Source organism: Rattus norvegicus (genome assembly GCF_036323735.1).
Source record: "Rattus norvegicus strain BN/NHsdMcwi chromosome Y unlocalized genomic scaffold, GRCr8 chrY_unlocalized_43, whole genome shotgun sequence".
In the NCBI taxonomy this organism is placed as follows: Eukaryota; Metazoa; Chordata; class Mammalia; order Rodentia; family Muridae; genus Rattus; species Rattus norvegicus.
Genome location: NW_026947404.1, coordinates 64867 through 86706, shown reverse-complemented (window position 1 = coordinate 86706; position 21840 = coordinate 64867). Strand labels below are relative to the sequence as shown.

General features: G+C 36.8%; 1 long non-coding RNA gene across 3 annotated transcripts in view; it reads left to right on the top strand.

Moving 5' to 3' along the window:
- Window positions 1-17816, top strand: part of LOC134484747 (uncharacterized) — a 32945-nt gene extending 15129 nt beyond the window's left edge. The window contains exons 3-5 of one of the 3 annotated variants that reach the window (XR_010062490.1): window positions 9052-9417; window positions 10891-11029; window positions 17683-17816. This is a non-coding gene — a long non-coding RNA (uncharacterized LOC134484747). Of the gene's footprint in view, window positions 1-9051; window positions 9418-10890; window positions 11030-11629; window positions 12353-17682 lie in introns of those variants that run through there. The other 2 variants (XR_010062488.1, XR_010062489.1) reach the window with 2 other exon arrangements.
- The last annotated feature ends 4024 nt before the right edge of the window (window positions 17817-21840 follow it).

The window sequence follows — 21840 nt, the reverse complement described above, 5'->3', positions numbered from 1 at the left end:
ATGTGTTTGATTAAATATGTTAATATTATACAGTAGATCTTTCCAATTTTTCTTATAGAACCTTGGATAAGTGTCTGTTTCTGTCCTCTGCACAATCGATCTCATGTGTTTTTGCTTTCATATAGAATGAAGTAAAAGCCAGTTAGTTTTCCTTTGAATAGTTAATGTACTAAGAAAATGTGTTTAATTTCCTATTTTGAGACCAATACAATATATTATTTATTTAAAATGTTCCTATAGTTTTTTTTCTTTTTCTTATTATTACTGTTCTCATTAGTCTCATTATTAATATTCTGTGTAGCCTTTTATGTGTGCAGGTGTTGTGGTGAATATTGAAGTCTTCAAAACATATATGTGTAGGTATCAAATTTAGGTTCTTGGTTTTTCAAGGCATGAAATTTTATCTGCTGGGACACCACACTGGAACACACTATAAAACTTTAAGGTGACATATAGCTCCAGGCTGCTTTTATGTAAACAATATTTTCATCATTTTGCTTTTAATAAATATTTTTGGTTATTCTAATATATTTTATTTTCCATTTTACTTGGTAACCCAAGTATGCTTATTTTAATATTTAATTAATAATTTAATCATAATTATTATGCACTTGAAACCTAGCTAATATTATATAATCTTATATACAATTGAATAAATGCAATTATTTACCTAAAGCATGAAGCTTGGTACATAATTTTGTTCATTATTCCTATGTATTTGCATAAAGCAGAGAATATTTCATCTTTACAATCCTGATGCCAATTTTACAAAGTATGACAGCTACCAACTACATGTGACTTTTAATCACTTAAAAGGTGTTTGGATTATACTATTAAATTATATTTCCCCAACATCAAGTAAATATTTATTTTGCTTAATTTAAAAAATGCTCTATAGCAGGAAAAGTTTAATTTCCTTTTGTTAGTTTAAGACTAAATTTAACTTTTACATTCTCCTGAGTATCAGAAAGTAACTATTAAAGAGAAAGATATGCCGGGCACGGGTCTAATTTCTAGTATATCATATAATTACAATCACCAGTCTTGTCAGTTTCAAGTGATTGTTCACATCATACCTGTAAAACACAATGATCAACATGACAGGATAAACATAAGGGCAGTGCAGTGGCATAAATAGCTTGGTGATAGCCAACAGTTCTCTAATTTTGCTTAAGTCCTGTTCAATGAACATGGATGGTACTGGTAATTTAGCCACATATATAAGGCTATTGCAGCTGTGACTATGGGGGAGTATATACAGTCCCTTACTTACTTAAGCCAGTATCATACCTAACATCAATCAAAGTCATGTGTCCTTATATACAGAATTAATTACAGTCTCTGCAACAAAGATCACAGTAAAAATCCCAGCCTTTCAAAATGCAGGACAGAAATTTCAGGTGCAGTCTCAATGCATCTATCTATAAAACGTCACTTGATTCAAGGCTGAGGAACATTACAGAAGAGGGGAAAGAAGATTGTAAGAGATTAAAGTATACTATGAGATGGTATTCCAAAGTAACACCAGAAATTACACTTATAGCATCTCACTAACATGACTGCCTAAACAACAGCTGAGGAAGAGAGGAAATGGGGAAGTATGGAAGTTTATTTTTCTTTCTCTTTCAATTCCTTCTTCTTCTTCTTCTTCTTCTTCTTCTTCTTCTTCTTCTTCTTCTTCTTCTTCTTCTTCTTCTTCTTCTTCCTCTTCCTCTTCTTCTTCCTCTTATTCTTCCTCCTCTTTCTCTCTCTCTCTCTCTCTCTCTCTCTCTCTCTCTCTCTCTCTTTCTCCTTCACTCTTTCTCTCTCTCACTGTTGGATATTTCCTGTTTACATTTCGAATGTTATTCCCTTTTCCAGGTTTCCAGTCCACAAGCCCCTTAACCCTTCCCCCTACCCTTCTATAAGGGAGTTCACCTCTCACCCACAGCCTCCCCATACCTCCCCACATTCTCCTACACTGGGGGTACAACATTGTCCGAAAAAAAATTGTTTCTCATTCCATTGTTTCTCAACAAGACCATCCTTTGCCACATGCAGTTGGAACCATGGGTCAGTCCATGTATAGTCTTGCTGTTGGAAATTTGGTCCCTGGAAGCTCTGTTTGTTTGAGATTGTTGTTATTAACTTCAGTTCTTTCAATCATTTCTCTAATTCCTCCAACTGGGGTCTGATTTGCTTCATTGGTTTGCTGTTGCCTTTTGCCTCTGTATTTGACATTTTCTGGCTGTGTCTCTCAGGAGGGATCAATATCCAGTTATCGTCAGCCTGCACTTCTTAGCTTCATACATCTTATCTAGTTTTGGTGACTGTATATGTATGGGCTACGTGTGAGCCAGGCTCTGAACGGCAGGTCCTTCAATATCAGTTATAAACTTTGCCTCCTTATCCCCTCCCATGGGTATTTTGTTTCCCCTTTTAAAGAAGGAGTGAATCATCTGCATTTTAATCATCCTTCTTGAGTTTCATCTGGTCTGTGTATTGCACGATGGGTAATTCAAGCTTTTTGGATAATATCTACTTACCAATGAATGCATACCAAGTATGTTTTTCTTTGATAGAATAACCTCATGTAGGATGATATTTTCTAGTTTATTCTATTTGCCTATGAATTTCATGAAGTCATTGTTTTGATAGCTGAGTAATATTCTACTGTGTAGATGTACCACATTTTCTGTATCCATTCCTCTCTTGAAGGGCATCTGGGTTCTTTCCAGCTTCTGACTATTTTAAATAAGGCTGCTATGAACATATTCGACTATATTGCACTGTTGTATGTTGGAACATCTTTTGGTTATATGGCCAAGAGGGATATTACTGGGTCCTCAGGTAATGGAATGTCCAATTTTCTGAGGAAACTTCAGATGATTTTCAAAAGGGTTGTACCAGTCTGTAATCCCACCAACAATGGAGGAGTGTTCCTCTTTCTCCACATCCTCGAGAGCATCTGCCATCACCTGAGATTTATATCTTACCCATTCTGACTGGTGTGATGTGGAATCTCAGATTTGTTTTGATTTGAAGTTCCCTGATGACTAAGAATGTTGAACATTTATTTAGGTGTTTTTTGGCCAGTTGAAAACCTTCAAATGAGAATGTCTTGTAACTCACTCTACCCCATTTTTAATAGGGTATTTTTGCTTTCTAGAGTCTACCTTCTTAAGTTCTTTGTATATTTTGGATATTATCCACTGTCAGATATAGGATTGGCAAAAATCTTTTCCAATCCGTTGGTTGCAGTTTTGTCCTAATGACAGTGTCTTTTGCCTTACAGAAGCTTTGCTGTTTTATGATCTCCTATTTGTCAATTCTTGATCTTAAAGCATAAGTCACTAGTGTTTTGCTCAGGAAATGTTCTTCAATGCCCATGTGTTCAAGATTCTTCCCCACCTTTTCTTCCATTAGTTTGAGTGTATCTGGTTTTATGTGTAGGTCCTTGATTAACTTGTACTTAAGCTTTGTACATGGTCATAAAATTGGGATTATTTGCATTCTTCTACATGCTGACTTCCAGTTTAACCAGCACTATTTCTGGAAAATGCTATGTTTCTTCATTTGGATGGTTTTATCTCCTTTGCCAAATATCAAACGATAGGGTGTGTGCGTTCATTACTTGGTCTTCAATTCTATTCCACTGGTCTATCCATCTGTCTCTTTATCAATACCATGCAGTTTTTTATCACTATTCCTCTGTAATACTGCTTGAGTTCAGGGGTGATGATTCCCCCAGAAGTTCTTTTATTGTTGAGGATAGTTTTAGCTACATGGCTTTTTTCTTATTCGGAATGAATTTGCAAATTTCTCTTTCTAGCTTTATTAAAGAAGTGAGTAGGAATTTTGATGGAAATTGCATTGAATCTGTACATTGCTTTTGGCAAAATAGTCATCTTTACTAAATTAATCCTGTCAATGCATGAGCATGGAATCTCTTTCTATCTTCTGAGATCTTCCTCAATTCCTTTCTTCAGATACTTGAACTTCTTGTCATACAGATCATTCCTTTGCTTGTTTAAACTAACACCAAGTTATTTTATAATATTTGGGACTATGGTGGAGTGTGTGATTTCATTATTTTTTCTCAGCGTGTTTATCCATTGAGGAGTGGAAGGCTACTGGTCTGTTTGAGGTAATTTTATACCCTGACACTTTGCTGTAGTTATTTATCAGGTTGAGAAATTCTCTGGTGGAACTTTTGGGGTCAATAAGTATATACAATCATATCATCTGCAAATAGTGATATTTTGATATCTTCTCTTCCAATTTGTATCTGGTTGAACCCCTTATGCTATCTGATTTCTCTGACTATGGCATGGAGTCCTGTTTAGAAAGAGTAGGGAGAGAGTTGGGCAGCCTTTTCTAGTTCCTGGTTTTACTGGGAATGCTTCAAGTTTCTTTCCATTTAGTTTGATGTTAGCTACAGGTATGCTGTATATTTCTTACACTATGTTTTTTTTTTGGTTCTTTTTTTCGGAGCTGGGGAAAGAACCCCGGGCCTTGCACTTCCTAGGTAAGCGCTCTACCACTGAGCTAAATCCCCAGCCCCACACTATGTTTTGATATGAGCCTTCATTTCTTGATTTTTCCAGGATTTTTAGCCACAAGGGTTGTTGAATTTTGTCAAATGCTTTTATACCATCTAATGAAATGTTCATGTGCTCTTTAATTTTGAGTTTGTTTACATGATGGATTACATTCATGGATTTTCCTATATTAAACCATCCTTCCATTCCTGGGTTCAAGTCTACTTGATCATGATGGATGATTTTTTTGATGTGTTCTTAGATTCGGTTTGCAAGAATGTTATAAGTATTTTTCATCAATATTCATAATTCATCAATATGAAATATTCATATTTTCATCAATATCATAAGGGATATTGGTCTGAAGTTCTCTTTCTGTGCTGAGTCTTTGTGTGGGTTAAGTATAAGAGTAATTGTGGATTCATGTAAGGAATGTGGTAGTTCTCTGTCTGTTTCAATTTTGTGGAAGTGTTTGGATAATATTTGTATGAGGTCTTCTAAGAAGGTCTGATAAAATTCTGCACTGAACCATCTCTACTTGGGCTCTGTTTGGTTGGGAGATTTTCAATATATGCTTCTATTTCTTTAGGAGTTATGGGGTTCTTTAGATAGTTTATTTGTTCCTGTTTTAACTTTGCTACCTGGTATCTGTCTACGAAATTATCCATTTCCTCCAGATTTTGTAGTTTTGTTGAATATAGGCTTTTATAGTAGAATCTGATGATTTTTTTTTTTTACTTTCTTCAGATTCCCTTGTTACGTCTCCCTTTTCTTTTCTGATTTTGTGAATTTCGATACAGTCTCTTTTACCTCTGGTTGGTTTGGCTAAGGGTTTATCTATCTTATTGTTTTTGTCAAAGAAACAGCTCCTGGTTTTGTTGATTCTTTGTATGGTGCTTTTTATTTCTGCTTCATTGATTTCAGCTCTGAGTTTTATTTCCTGCTTTCTACCCCCCTTGGGTTTACTTAGTTCTTTTTGTTCTAGAGCTTTTACATGTGCTATCAAGCTCCTGATATATGCTCTCTCCTGTTTCTTTTCACAAGAACTCAGATCTATAAGTTTTTATTTTTAGTTCTGCTTTCATTGTGTCACGTATGTTTGGGAATGTTGTGTCTTCATTTTCATTAAGTTCTAAGAAGTCTTTAATTTCTATCCTTATCTCTTCCTTGACCAATTTGTCATGGAGTAAAGCATTTTTCAACTTCCATGTATACGTGAGCATTCTGACATTATTGTTATTGTTGAAGACAAGTCTTAGTGTGTGGTGATCTTATAGAATGCATGGGATTATTTCTATCTTCCTGTATCAGTTAAGGTCTGCTAAGGGACCCATTGTGTGGTCAATTTTGAAGAAGGTTCCCTGACGATATGAGAAGAATGTATATCCTTATATTTTAGGATGGAATGTTCTATAAATATCTGTTAAATCCATTTGGTTCATAACTTCTATTATGTTCTCTACATCTCTGTTTAATTTCTGTTTCCAAGATCTCTCCAGTGATGAGGATGGGGTGTTGAAATATCCTACTATTATCATGTCAGGTGCAATGTGTGCTTTTAGCTTTAGTAAGTTTTCTTTTATGAAACCTCAGGATTTCTCGTGAGTCATTTTTACTGCACAAATCCAAATGTAAATACAACATTCTAGTTCTTGAGTTAATATTCTGGAAATTTACCTGGGAGAAGAAAGGCCTCACTCTCTAACTAGAGAGCTAACTATACAAATACAGAAATTACTAATGAAAAGTAAGTTGCTGTAAAAATATTTCAAATTAAAATATAGTCATTCTCTGTGTTGGCTGTGGGAAGGTTGTTTATTTGTTTTTGTTTTTGTTTTTTGTTTCTTTTATTTTAATATGGACAAATATTTACACTACATCAAAATAAGTGTGAAATGCCTAACAATAGAATCCTATGCATTCCAGCATTTTTTTTTTCTACAAGAAGAGAGTCCACTGAATGGTCAAGTATGTTCAACAGCACTCTCGCTTCATAATTCTCAGAGCTTTAAGTCTACCCTATGTTCTCTACACTTAGATTTTTATAACTTTTATATGAATGGGTCAGATCTAATCTAATAGATCTAATAAAGTATTATACCTGACTATGTCCCCTGCCCCCACAAGAAAATCGTGTATTGTTTTTCTTTTTTTTTGTTGTTTTTGTTGTTTTGGAGAGCTGTGTTTTTTCATTAACCCAAATAGAAAATTAATATAGTGATCAATTATTGAACAGAAACGAAAATTATGTATTGTGGTGAGAAATTCCCCAAAATAGAGTGTACCCAAATGCAAATCTAAAATGTTTGTGGCTAGACATGCACACAAGCTCAGGACTCATGTAGCTGACAAGCATTCCACACCTGATCAACTTTAGTGATTTGGGAAATTAACTTATTCATACAGAAGCAAACTCATGGGGAATGCTTTTTTTCTTAGCCGTGTTTATAAGTGATCAAATGGTGAAGCAGGATGTAAACAAATACTGTTATCCTTCATTGTTGCTTATTTTAACAGTTTAATTTATGTACAACCTCTACGTGCTTTTTTCTATTGTGTTTCTCTGTGTCTCTGTCTCTCCATGAATATATAGGCATACAAGTGTGTGTGTGAGTGTGTGTATGAGTGCGTGTGTGTGTGTGTGTGTGTGTTATATGGTATTTATAAACATAGATAACATGTTTATTTATTTAAAATTTGGAAATACTGAAGATCACATTTGATTTGTGGATTAACCATGTGCTGATCTACTCACATATCTCTGATATTTTATTATATCAAGTGAATAGAGAGAGAGCCAAGAGGCTGGTGATATCTCCTACTCTACACTTGTCAGGAAAAAGTGGTCTATTTTTTGTCAAGAAAACCCAAACTTCAGCAAAGACATATACACTCCACAAAACAGGAAAGGACATCTCATTTGAAAGGAAAAGTTATCAGAGTGTGAGAAAAATGAGTTTGCCACATTCCAATATTTGTGGGACATGAGACTGAACTTCAGAAGATATAATGGGAAGGGACAGGCAGAATCCCTAAGGAACCAAAGTACGCTTAGCACTGGAGTTCCTCATTACATGAGAGCTCAGATATTGGTAAGGATGGTAAACATAATGATAAGAACTTTGCAGTCCATACTCAGTCTCCATATAAGGCAACAATGTGAACAAGATGAAAAGTAGTCACCACTACAGTACTAACAGCTACTTTAGCAGTGGTATTGTGAAAAACAGAGTATAACTGGAGAGAGAAGAAAAGGTAGATATTTGAAAACAGACTAGGCTCTGCTGGAACTGAACAATTTTCCATGAAAGTAACCAAGCAATCACACCACAGGTGCCAAATGCAAAAATGAGCAAAGATTAACTGTATAAATACTATGTGTACAGAAATACAGGTAGTTTGTTGGAATTCTATGATGTTGAGATGAAAGAATAGGAAGGAATTTCTATCAAGTCAGGCACCATATCCTGTTCTTAGAATACTCACATTCAAGAGACTGAGACAGAGAAGTTAGGAATTTCAGGTTAGCCCGAACTACATATCAAGACAATACATCTTTTATTCTTTTTTTCTTTATTTAAATCAAAAGTCTGGTTGATAGAATATCACGAACAATATTAAGAAAATAGAAATTTAACGCCTATGCAGTGATACTCCTGCTAAGAAAACATGTTCTATAAAGAGACGTTAATTATTAAGTTACAAATACCAGCTGTCATATTGAAGGTTGTGGCATGAAGGGGTATGGTGTTGTTTGGTTGATCATTCTTCACTTCCATGTCTCATTTTACACATCTTAAAAAGCTTCTCTGATGACCTCCTTACTGTATAGACATCGATATGTGCCTTGCCTTTAATTCTATGTATTAAAACCAGTAATTTATTTATCAAATGACTATTTGATTTTGCATTATCTTCAAAAATAATGGGTCTTGAGGAATTTATACCTTTATTGTGTGGGTTTGAATATTCATAATAGCAATCAGAGAATAATCGGGGCCCAACACACACACAGGGTTTTTGGAGAGACTATACCTGTGGCAATACGAAAGCATAGAAATAAGTAGGTTGATCTGTTTTTCTGCTTAACATTTATAACTAGTTACTGATTAGAATGGGTAAAAAGTTGAGATACAGTCAAGGTTTTCTTTTCCTTAATTTCAATGATTGCTTATACAGCATGTGAAACTGACTCACCCCTGGTAAAATTTCTGCCTGAACTGCATTAGTGCAAAGACTACAAGTTTGCACCAGCTTTGTAAATATTTGGACACTTGACTCAATGCTTAACACACTTTGGAAAATCCGCTTGTGTTAAGAGAGAAAGTATTAGATATGAAAATCTGTGAGAATAAATCACTCCTAAGCTTTGATTTTTGCGACTACAGAGAAAGACTTTGACTCTGATGTAACTGAGTGTCTAAAAGTATTAAAAAATCAATATCTCTTATCTGCAAGAATCCTTTTAGTGGCTTACTGCTCTGTCTTCCAGAAGATGAGTGTTAATTGTGTCAATTGCTCTTTTTGGCAGGAAAAGGGCTTGTCTGTCAAATGCTTTTCAATCGCCAAGAAGTTTGAGGTACCTGGAGAATGCTTCCTCCTGTTCATCCTCATCCTGCTCTCATGGCCTTTGTTATCTGCACCAGTCCATCTCTACACACCCCCATGTACATTTTTCTGATGAACTTACGTATCCTGAAATTTGGTTACACTAGTTCTGTCACACACAATATATGGAGAGACTTGAAAGTGAGATCTGAGGAATCTCTCAGGAGGGATGTGCCACACAGACGTTTTTCTTCACACTTTTTGTATAATTCAGTGCTGCCTATTGCCAGCCATGGCCTTTGTCCACTGTATGGCCCTGCTTCATTCTGCAGCCCAAATGAGTAGTGAGGTATGTTCCCACATGGCAAGTGTTTCACGGGGAATAGGTTGCCTTGTAGGGTTGGGAAAAAACTACTTGAGATCCAAATCTAACCACACACAAGGAGTTGAAAAATTATTGGTCATCTTCCATACCACAGTGATATCCATGCTGAACCCATCATCTTTGCTTAAAGTATGAAGAAGTCAAGACAGGACTGAAAAGAACTCTGGGTCTGAAGAAAGTTCTGATAATAAATAGATAATTAAGGATCCCAAAGTGATCTTTCAAAAAGGTGCAAAGTCTGTGAAAGAAAGAAAAAAAATAATAACTGTGTGTTTTCTTGCTGTCTTGAAACAAACTTTAAGAAACATACCTTTCTTTAAAGTGTTCTCTTTATTCACCACCATGCTTAATTGCAAACAATTGTAAAGTATGCTTGCTACTAAATTACTTTAGTAGATTAATCCAGTACTTAAGTGGTTTCCTCTGGACAGAGTTTAAACCACATGTTAATGTCTCTGGGTCTTGAAAATTCTCTGTATCCATTCTTAGCTATTTGGAAATCTTTCAGAAATTGTTTGTACATGATCTCAGCTCGTTATGATACAATTCCATATTCTTCAGTACATGTAAATTCTTTGCATTGGATGGAACTGCTAATTAGTTCTCAGGAGAGTGAATTGTTAACCCCTGCTTTGTGTACCATTTGATCAGTCCATACTTCAGTTCTGGTCACCCAGTGTCTATTATTTTGGAACAGGAGTAGTCTTTCCTCCACTTTTTGATTTCTAAAAGGGCTGTGGAAAAGAATTTCAGCCAGGTGATTCTCAACATCAGTATCATAGTTTCATATAAACACACACACACGTACACACACACACACACAGACACACACACACACACGCACACACACACATACACACATGCACAAACACACACACACCCACACACACACAAATATGCATTCACATACAGGAACTGAAGTGAGTTTACAAGTGACCGAATATAAAAATAAAAGTCAGCTAGAGTTATATAATTAGATTCAGGTTGCTATTCAACAGGAAAATAAAATAATATACAATTAGAATCTTGAGTCTTTATGAGTATAATGAAACAAAAATAAAATTCCATTTAAGTGTGCTGAAAATATTGAAGACATTGACAAATTACCATGACACCAAAACTACAGTATTGTTTTAGGCATGAGTCACCCATACAGAAAGACAGTAATTATATTCTCTTCAGACTCATTGTTCTGAGTTTTCTTACATGGAGTAAGGATCATTCAGGTCAAAATGTTGGTGAAAAAATGACAGAGATGCTGAAAACCAATCCTAAAGTTTTGAAGAGACACACAGTCTTTAAATAGGCTTTAAGTGATTCTCCCATAACTTCTATTACTTTAAAAGAAATACAAAAGAAAATACATTAAAATATTTTAAATATGAAAGGAAAATAATTTAAAATAATTTCATTGCTTCATATTTGGTTCTTGTTAAGATGACAGATATCCTCCTAATGCTTACCTGCGATAAGCGAAGCAAGAAACACTTTGTGGTATCTGTGTCAAGTACATATAATCTCAACCTAAAAGAGGAAAACCACTGGGCAAATCCAAATTCAGAGACATTCTTGCAAGGTAAGTAGTTATCTTCAAAGGTGTGGTCACAGAAGATAAAAATAGTAATGAATTATCACAAAACTGAATGACTTAAGATATGTAATAAGTAAATGTTAACTGGATTTCTGGATTGGATATGGGCATAGAAAGTGTACAGTTCTAGAAACATTGTTGATATGATTTGGTAAACCTACTGTGTTACTTGTAACATTTTTTTTTCAATTTTCTGATTTTTGAGAATTAGTCATTAGATTGCTTAAAGTATATAAAATTCAGGAATTAGGACACGATATAAAACCATACTGTTTCCTAGCAATTAAATCTGTTTTTCCTGTATAGTTTGAATTCTTTTTTATTTTTTGTATTTATTTATTTTATTAATTTATTTATGTCTCAAATGCTGTCCTCCTTCCTGTTTTCCCCCCAGAGTCCCTTAAAACAAACAGCATCCCTTTCTGATTACTTCTTTCAAAAAGACAAAGCAACAGTAGTTAAAAGTCATGTTTAGTCCCTTGATAGCTGTTCCTTTGGCCACACATTTGAAAATCTATATCATTGATAGTGCAGACATTAGGAAATATCTTCAAAAATGATCTTCCAAAATTAAATATTCTCCAGTTATCAGCTATCAGCTATCAGCTTGACAAAAGTGGAAGAACCCATGAACAAAAATATCCTTGTAATGTACGTAGAGAAAATTGATCAGAGAAGAAGGAATACATATAGCAACCTTCCTGGATTCAACACAATAGAGCCTACATTCCTGTAGTGTATTCTTCATGAGTTTATAGAGTTTATGGGCTAATACCTGGAAAAGAACTCCTACAAAAACCAGCAGCAAATTAACCACAAACTGCAATATTTATACAAGCCAAAGAAATATGTGTAAAGTATTATTTTCAGCTCTATATGAGAATATTAATGTTTTTTAATTCATATAGTAATAAAATTTTAATTTCATTTCTGCAAATTTTTATTGCAATTTTTTAATAAATAGATTTTAAGTGACTCATGTGATCATTAACTTTTAGTGGTTTTGATTGCACTATAGAACAATAAAGTGTTTATTTGACTGTGATCATTACTATGAATATTCACGAAAATCAAATTATGTCAACCAGGAACTGCTCTTCTGTTTTTATACTTTTTGTTGTACATATGCTTGTTCACATGTGCAACACATGCATGCCTACTGTCCAGGAGGTTGAAGAAGGTGTGAGGTTCCGTGATGCTGAAATTACAGCCACTTGTGAGCTGTCAACAGGTTCTCTGGAAGAACAGATAATGCTATTAATCACCGAATCATTCATTCATCTGCAGCAAACACCATTTTTTGTAAATATAGTGACTAAATTGTCCTTTCTTCTGCATAGACTACTGTTTTCTCAAATGTGATAATTTAATATTAAACATACACCCACCTGTTCTTAACTTCATATATATATATATATATATATATATATATATATATATATATATACACACACACAAATACATACACAGCCACACACACTCACACTCACACACACACACACACACACTGCTCTTACATTCAAGTTTACTTACTTACTTACTTACTTACACACACACCTGCTTCTTACCTTCAAGTAGACTTAGTTATTTTCATAGTTATTTGTTTATTTATTCACTTTACATGCTGCACACTGCCCCCTCAAGTTCACCCCTCTCACAATCCTTCCCCCAGCCTTTTCTCCTCTGAGCAGGAGGGGAACCCTCGGGTATCTCCTCACCTTGCATATCTAGTCTCTGTGATCACACCATCTGCTAGTGAGGACAGACACAGCAGCCTAGATAAATGGGTTGAGGAGGTAGAGGTCATATCCAGAAAGAGGCAGAGAGCTGGGGTAAAAGATGCCCATGAATCAATGGGTGTTTCCTTAGTTGAGACTCACAGCCTCAGTGATATGGACCTGAAGAAGCAATCTCCGGTAGCCAGAGAGCAACCCAAATGGAGTGATAAAGACACCTACTTTTGACCCAAAATTTATTCTGACCACAAGAAATGAAGGCGCCGTGCATAGAACAGAGAGTGAGGAAATTTCAACCAATGGTTAGTGCAGATCGAGACCCATCCCAGGGATGAGCACCAATCCCTGACACTACTACTGACACTCTGTTATGCTTGGAGAAAGGAGTCTAACATGGCTTCCCTCTGAGAGACTCCACTAAGCTGCTGACTCAGACAGAAGCAGACATCCATTAGCCATACCAGGGGTGGTGCTTGGGGACACAGATGGAAGAACAGAATGAAAAGGATTATGGCCTCTAAGGATATAGGCAGTCCACAGGCTTTGTCTTCATGTGGGTACCGAACAACTAGAATTGGGTTTCCCCAAAACATGTTGTATGTAGATGGGACATCTGTTTCTTTAAAATTCATTCATTTATTTACTCATTTTACATCCCAAGATCGGTGCTCCATCTTCAAGGTACGCCAACACCCATTGTCAGGGGAACCCATAAAAAGACAAAGCTATACATTTCCTACCTATGTCCTGGTGGCTCAGGCTCAGTCCATATTCACTCTCTGGTTGGTGGTTCAGTCTTTGAAAAACCCCAAGAGTGCCCATGAGTTGATTCTATTGGTCTTTCTGTGAAGTCCCTCATATTATCTGGGCCTCGATTCTTCACCTGTTTTTTTAAAGACTCCCCAAGCTCCAGCTAATGTTTGGTGGTGAATCTTTACACTTGTTTCTCTCAGGTATAGGGTGGAGTCACAGAGAGGAAAGTTATACTAGGAATCTGTGTGCAAGCATGATAGAGTATCTTTAATGTATCAGAGATAGGTGATTGCTCATGCGGTAGGTCTCAATCTGTAATAACCATTGGTTGGACATTCCTTCCATGTCTACTGTTTCTATCTTTGTCTCTGAAGATCTTGTAGGCTGTGTTCACTTTTGATTGAAGGTTTAATGGGTGGGTTTTTTTCCTTGTCACATCACTGTGAGTCATTCCTGGCTACAGAATTGGCAAATTAAGGATCTGTACCCTCATTGCTACAGTCACCCCAATAGACATCCTGGGGACTCGCCTTTCCCAGTTCTCTGGATCTTCCTTGAGATGTGCACCCCACACTTGTGATTTCCATTCTCTTTTCCCTGCTTTCCCTATAACTAATTCCTCCAAAGCCTACTCCCTTCCCTACCTCCCCTCCCATTCAGTTTCCTCCCTCCCTCCATCCTCCTCAATATTTATTATGCTAAATGCATTTTAAAGTCAATATTTAGGAAAAAACACTGAAAAGTGTAGGAAGTATCCCACTCACATGTTGCTAACAGTGGACTGTGCTAGTGGAAATTTGTCTCTACAACCTCTCAGTACTAGAAGTCGTCATAGGCTTCCTATGTGTATAGATATTTGGTCTTTCTCAGATTTCTGGCGCGTTTGGAGACTGATTATAGTCTCATTGCTTATCAGGCCGTATAAATCTGGATATAGATATTTTTTGGATAGTTATCAGATAGTATACAAGCTAGCCAAGACATAATATAGATTTTAAGCCTTTCTCAAGCTGAAATGAAGAACTAAATATTATTTCTAACTGATATAGTAACAGACTGGGTGTTGAATATATCAAATGCTTTATAAATTGTTGAATGGTAATAATCTTACTCAATTGATATATAAATGAAAAGTCTGTTTAACTGGACAAAAAGGGGGAAACATTGTTTACACTGAAGTTATCTGTATTTTGATGCTAATCCACTGCTCTAAGGACAGCTGCCTTGTCCTGTACTCAGAACTCAGGTGAATTCTGCAAAACCACTTTACCATTAAATTTGTGAAGTACAGGTGAGGGGCAGGTCCAGTATAGAAGGAGGCCTATCATTGGAGGAAGGAAGGATGGGCAGGAAAGAAGTTTGAAGGAAGTAGAAGAGACTAGAAGAAAAAGGAGAGACAGAAAGAGGAGAGGTGAGAAGCCATGGCAGGTGAAGTTAAGATTCTGCTCTGTGTATTTACTTGTTGTTATTAATGTTCCAAAGGTATGGATGGTACCAGGCTTGGTATGCTTAAGTGGGCTATTATATCTTATCAATTGGGTCAAAGATTATTTTGTTGTGTGTTCTTTTATGTGAGGATTTGAGTGTAAGAATGTGTGTGGCAGTAAGAGACACTGGGCAGATGAGGAGTAGGGCTGTATTCAACCAAGATATCTAGCAGAGGCTTGGGAAACTACAGTGACAGTGTTAGCGGGGTAAAAGACTACTTTTATTTTTATATTTTTGCAACAGCACATTCACTTCTGTATTTGACATGCTCTAGGTGTGTCCCAAGGAAAGATCTACATCTGGTTCCAGACAGAATGTGCTTCTTAGGTTTATCAATCTTATCTAGTTTTGGTGGCTGATTTTATATATATATTTAACATGGATTCTGAGCAGCTACGTCAAGAATGTAGAATCCACAAATGCCAATGCCAAATAGAATCGCTCCTGTTTTTTGAGCCTATTAAATTTGAAGTTTAACTGGACCTCAAGTTCTTCCCTCCCTGTCAATCCTCCTTTATCTTATCTTTGGCCAGAAGAAAGAATCATTTTAAAACATCCAAAATGCTGAAATATCACCCTTTGGAACACAGGAAGGTAGATATTACAGAAATGATATCTAATGGGACTACAGAAACATTTTCAATTGTCCCTGCTCTCCTTTTATTTACTCAGGCAGCTATGTATATGCATAAAATAAAAATTTGATAGTTTATCATTTTAAGTAGATACACAATATTTACACTTGCAAATTCACTTTATAGCTTGGCCACCTTTGTTGCCAAAATCATTGCAAAAATCTAGAATTGGTAAACAGAATGTTTGAATACACATACAGGAATATCTATAAAGTCCCCTAACAAGGAATGAACAATTAGAAAATGAAATACAAAATTCACTCAGTTAAATGCCTGTAGAGAAAAAAAATGGCCTTTGAGAAAGAGGGAAAATCTAGAAAATTGAACAGTTTGTAACAGGAATGGACCCGGTAATAGAGTTATTATCCAGATGAATCTCCTACAACCCATGTTCCTAGATCTTTTCTACCTAATACAAGCCCCTAACGGACTTGGTCCATTAAGAGCCTGTAACCACTGATGAAGAAAAGAGAAGTTTCCAGCTGTAGAGAGATATAGTACAAAGGTTACCACTGTGTCACAGGAGACTCTCCTGGAATAGGCACCCTTGAATCTGGTCAATATAAGGAAAGCAGGTAGGCCATGGCAGTTCTCAGTGACATCATCATTTGGCCCTCCCTGAAAAATTTATTGTACCCTGGAGAGCACTAGCTTTTGTGATGTCACAAGGAACTGCATCACAGATATTCCTGCAGTACACCTAGGGAATACTAAATGGCCTCTCTTTCATTACAAACAGTCATTTGGGAGGGAGAACAAAGAGTATGTACATAACAGAAATGAGTAGAAGAATGTTGGCCTTCTGTTTAGTTTAAAAAAATGAAATATGTGGTACATGGGAAAGCACAGTGAGTGCTGTGTAGGGGTTGTGAGGGTTCACTGAACACATAGCCTTGATCTGAGCCTTCCATATATGGGATTTAGGAAGTGCGAACCTCTCAGTAGCATCTGGTTTTCCTTGCTTGTTATGGTTCCTGGGAATCAGAGATTTTTTATCATTAATTTTATTATTCCAAAAGTCAGGTGTTGGGACAGGTATAGTGTTTTTTTTTCTGAGAGCCCATGCCTTTTATTTTTTCCCCCAAAAGGAAAAAGACCTAAGGAGGAAGGGAAAGACAAGTATTGTATGCTCAGCTCAGAGTAATCTCCTCCAGCTTTGGATTCCTATAACACTGACATCTGGGAGAGAGAAACACTTCTATTTGAAACTTCATCACCTCATTCTTTCCACTAGTGTTATGCTGACTACCATTCCCTGACAGTGTCCCTCTAGATTTCTGAATCAATATGTCTGATTACCTTGCAGTTTTATTTACTTATATTTCTTTGATTTTTTTTAATTTTTAAGTTAATTTTAATACTTTTTGGATATTTCTATATCTACATTTTAAATGTTTTTTTCCTCTCCCAGTATCCTCTCCATAAGAGACCTGAACGTTTCCCTTCCTTTACATTTAAACCCCCCTTACTGCCCCTCGACATTTCCTTGAACTGGGAGTCAAACCTAGGGAGAACCAAGGGCCTCTCCTTCCTTTGGTGTCCAACAATGCAATCCTCTGCTACATATGCAGTTGGACCCATAGGTCTGCCCATGTACAGTCTTTGAATACCTGTATAGTACCAGAATGTTCTTGTTCATTGTCATTGTTCTACTGATGGGGTAGAGCATCTTCAGCTCTAGTAAACCTTTCTCAAAATTTACCAAGAAGAGGTCCATTTACAAATCTCTGGTTTGCCACTGGCACTCACTTGTGTAAATAACATGCTCTAGCTGTGTCTCTCAGGAAATATATATAACCTGTCCCTGGAATCATGCACTTCTAAGCTTCATTAATCTTAATCATATCTAATTTTGGTGGCTGATCTATCTATCTATCTATCTATCTATCTAGTTATCTATCTAGATATCTATCCTTGTCTCTGTCTCTGTCTCTGTCTCTCTCTCTACATATATATATATATATATTTGGTGGCTTCTACATCTATGAAATTATGTGAAATTTTAATATGGATTCTGTGCTCCTAGGTGAAGAATGGAGTATCCACAAATGACAATACCAAATATACTCCCTCCTGTTCTTATGAGCCTATTGAGGTTGAGGTTTTACTGGAACTCAAGCCATTCTTCTCCCTTCTCATCATCCTGTATCTATTGTTTGGCTTGAAAAGTATAATTGTAAAACATCCAAAAGCCTGAAGTCTCACCCTTGGAACACAGGAAGGTAGATATTAAAGAAATAATATCTAATGTGACTACAGAACTGCATTCTATAGTCCATGCTGTCCTTTGATTCACTGATGTCAGGTAATTTCTGCATTAAATAAAAATTTGGGCGTTTATCATTTGAAGTAGGTACACAATATTTACACTATTAAATTCACTCTTTAGCTTGGCCAGCTTTGTTGCGAAAATCATTGCAAAAAACTAGATTTGGAAAACAGAATTATTGAGTACACATTCAGGAATATCTATAAAGTCCCCTATCAAGGAATTAACAATTAGAAAATTAAATACATAATCCACTCATTTTAATATCTGTAGGGAAACAATGCCCTTTGGGAAACAGATAGAACTTAGGAAATTGAACTGTTTTTCACAGGAATGGACCTGGTAATAAAATTATCCAGAAGGCTCTCCTACATCCCATGTTACTAGGTATTTTCTACACATGCCAAGACCCTGAATAACTTTGTCCATTCAGAGCAGGTAACCACTCATAAAGCAAAGGGAACTCTCTAGCATTAGAGAGATGTTCTGCATAAATGTTTCCACTGTGTCAAAGGAGACACTCCTGGAAAGGGCACCCTAGAATCTGGTCAATATTAAGAAAGATCTTTAGCAGGTAGGCCATGGCAATTCTCAGGGATAATGTCATTAGGCCGTATGTAAAAAATCTCTTGCAACCTAGAGAGCCCTAGCTTTTTCTGTGATATCAAAAGTAATGTCGTGACTGCAGCTGCCTCTCAGACATTCCTTTAGTACCTCTAAGGTTTATTTTTTTTTTATTAACTTGAGTATTTCTTATATACATTTCGAGTGTTATTCCCTTTCCCGGTTTCCGGGCAAACATCCCCCTCCCCCCTCCCCTTCCTTATGGGTGTTCCCCTACCAAACCACCCCATTGCTGCCCCCCCATAGTCTAGTTCACTGGGGGTTCAGTCTTAGCAGGACCCAGGGCTTCCCCTTCCACTGGTGCTCTTACTAGGATATTCATTGCTACCTATGGGGTCAGAGTCCAGGGTCAGTCCATGTATAGTCTTTAGGTAGTGGCTTAGTCCCTGGAAGCTCTGGTTGCTTAAGGTTGTTGTACTTTTGGGGTCTCGAGCCCCTTCAAGCTCTTCCAGTTCTTTCTCTGATTCCTTCAATAGGGGACCTATTCTCAGTTCAGTGGTTTGCTGCTGGCATTCGCCTCTGTATTTGCTGTATTCTGGCTGTGTCTCTCAGGAGCGATCTACATCCGGCTCCTGTCGGTCTGCACTTCTTTGCTTCATCCATCTTGTCTAATTGGGTGGCTGTATATGTATGGGCCACATGTGGGGCAGGCTCTGAATGGGTGTTCCTTCAGTCTCTGTTTTAATCTTTGCCTCTCCCTTCCCTGCCAAGGGTATTCTTTTTCCTCATTTAAAGAAGGAGTGAAGCATTCACATTTTGATCATCTGTCTTGAGTTTTGTTTGTTCTAGGGATCTAGGGTAATTCAAGCATTTGGGCTAATAGCCACTTATCAATGAGTGCATACCATGTACGTCTTTCTGTATTGGGTTAGCTCACTCAGGATGATATTTTCCAGTTCCAACCATTTGCCTACGAATTTCATAAACTCGTTGTTGTTGATAGCTGAGTAATATTCCATTGTGTAGATGTACCACATTTTCTGTATCCATTCCTCTGTTGAAGGGCATCTGGGTTCTTTCCATTTTCTGGCTATTATAAATAAGGCTGCGATGAACATAGTGGAGCACGTGTCTCTTTTATATGTTGAGGCATCTTTTGGGTATATGCCCAAGAGAGGTATAGCTGGATCCTCAGGCAGTTCAATGTCCAATTTTCTGAGGAACCTCCAGACTGATTTCGAGAATGGTTTTACCAGTCTGCAATCCCACCAACAATGGAGGAGTGTTCCTCTTTCTCCACATCCTCGCCAGCATCTGCTGTCACCTGAGTTTTTGATCTTAGCCATTCTCACTGGTGTGAGGTGAAATCTCAGGGTTGTTTTGATTTGCATTTCCCTTATGACTAAAGATGTTGAACATTTCTTTAGGTGTTTCTCAGCCATTCGGCATTCCTCAGCTGTGAATTCTTTGTTTAGCTCTGAATCCCATTTTTTAGTAGGGTTATTTGTTTCCCTGCGGTCTAACTTCTTCAGTTCTTTGTATATTTTGGATATAAGGACTCTATCTGTTGTAGGATTGGTAAAGATCTTTTCCCAATCTGTTGGTTGCCGTTTTGTCCTAACCACAGTGTCCTTTGCCTTACAGAAGCTTTGCCGTTTTATTAGATCCTATTTGTCGATTCTTGATCTTAGAGCATAAGCCATTGGTGTTTTGTTCAGGAAATTTTTTCCAGTGCTCATGTGTTCCAGATGCTTCCCTATTTTTTCTTCTATTAGTTTGAGTGTGTCTGGTTTGATGTGGAGGTCCTTCATCCACTTGGGCTTAAGCTTTGTACAGGGTGATAAGGATGGTTCGATCTGCATTCTTCTACATGTTGCTCTCCAGTTGAACCAGCACCATTTGCTGAAAATGCTATCTTTTTCCATTGGATGGTTTTGGCTCCTTTGTCAAAAATCAAGTGACCATAGGTGTGTGGGTTCATTTCTGGGTCTTCAATTCTATTCCATTGGCCTATCTGTCTGTCTCTGTACCAATACCATGCAGTTTTTATCACTATTGCTCTGTAATACTGCTTGAGTTCAGGGATAGTGATTCCCCCTGAAGTCCTTTTATTGTTGAGAATAGCTTTAGCTATCCTGGGTTTTTTGTTATTCCAGATGAATTTGCAAATTGTTCTGTCTAACTCTTTGAAGAATTGGATTGGTATTTTGATGGGGATTGCATTGAATCTGTAGATTGCTTTTGGTAAAATGGCCATTTTTACTAAATTAATCCTGCCAATCCATGAGCATGGGAGATCTTTCCATCTTCTGAGGTCTTCTTCAATTTCTTTCTTCAGTGTCTTGAAGTTCTTATTGTACAGATCTTTTACTTGCTTGGTTAAAGTCACACCGAGGTACTTTATATTATTTGGGTCTATTATGAAGGGTGTCATTTCCCTAATTACTTTCTCGGCTTGTTTCTCTTTTGTATAGAGGAAGGCAACTGATTTATTTGAGTTAATTTTATAACCAGCCACTTTGCTGAAGTTGTTTATCAGCTTTAGTAGTTCTCTGGTGGAACTTTTGGGATCACTTAAATATACTATCATGTCATCTGCAAATAGTGATATTTTGACCTCTTCTTTTCCGATCTGTATCCCCTTGATCTCCTTTTGTTGTCTGATTGCTCTGGCTAGAACTTCAAGAATTATATTGAATAAGTAGGGAGAGAGTGGGCAGCCTTGTCTAGTCCCTGATTTTAATTGGATTGCTTCAAGTTTCTCTCCATTTAGTTTAATGTTAGCAACTGGTTTGCTGTATATGGCTTTTACTATGTTTAGGTATGGGCCTTGAATTCCTATTCTTTCCAGGACTTTTATCATGAAGGGGTGTTGAATTTTGTCAAATGCTTTCTCAGCATCTAATGAAATGATCATGTGTTTCTGTTCTTTCATTTTGTTTATATAATGGATCACATTGATGGTTTTCCGTATATTAAACCATCCCTGCATGCCTGGGATGAAGCCTACTTGATCATGGTGGATGATTGTTTTGATGTGCTCTTGAATTCGCTTTGCCAGAATTTTATTGAATATTTTTGCATCGATATTCATAAGGGAAATTGGTCTGAAGTTCTCTTTCTTTGTTGTGTCTTTGTGTGGTTTAGGTATAAGAGTAATTGTGGCTTCGTAGAAGGAATTCGGTAGTGCTCCATCTGTTTCAATTTTGTGCAATAGTTTGGATAATATTGGTATGAGGTCTTCTATGAAGGTTTGATAGAATTCTGCACTAAACCCATCTGGACCTGGGCTCTTTTTGGTTGGGAGACCTTTAATGACTGCTTCTATTCCCTTAGGAGTTATGGGGTTGT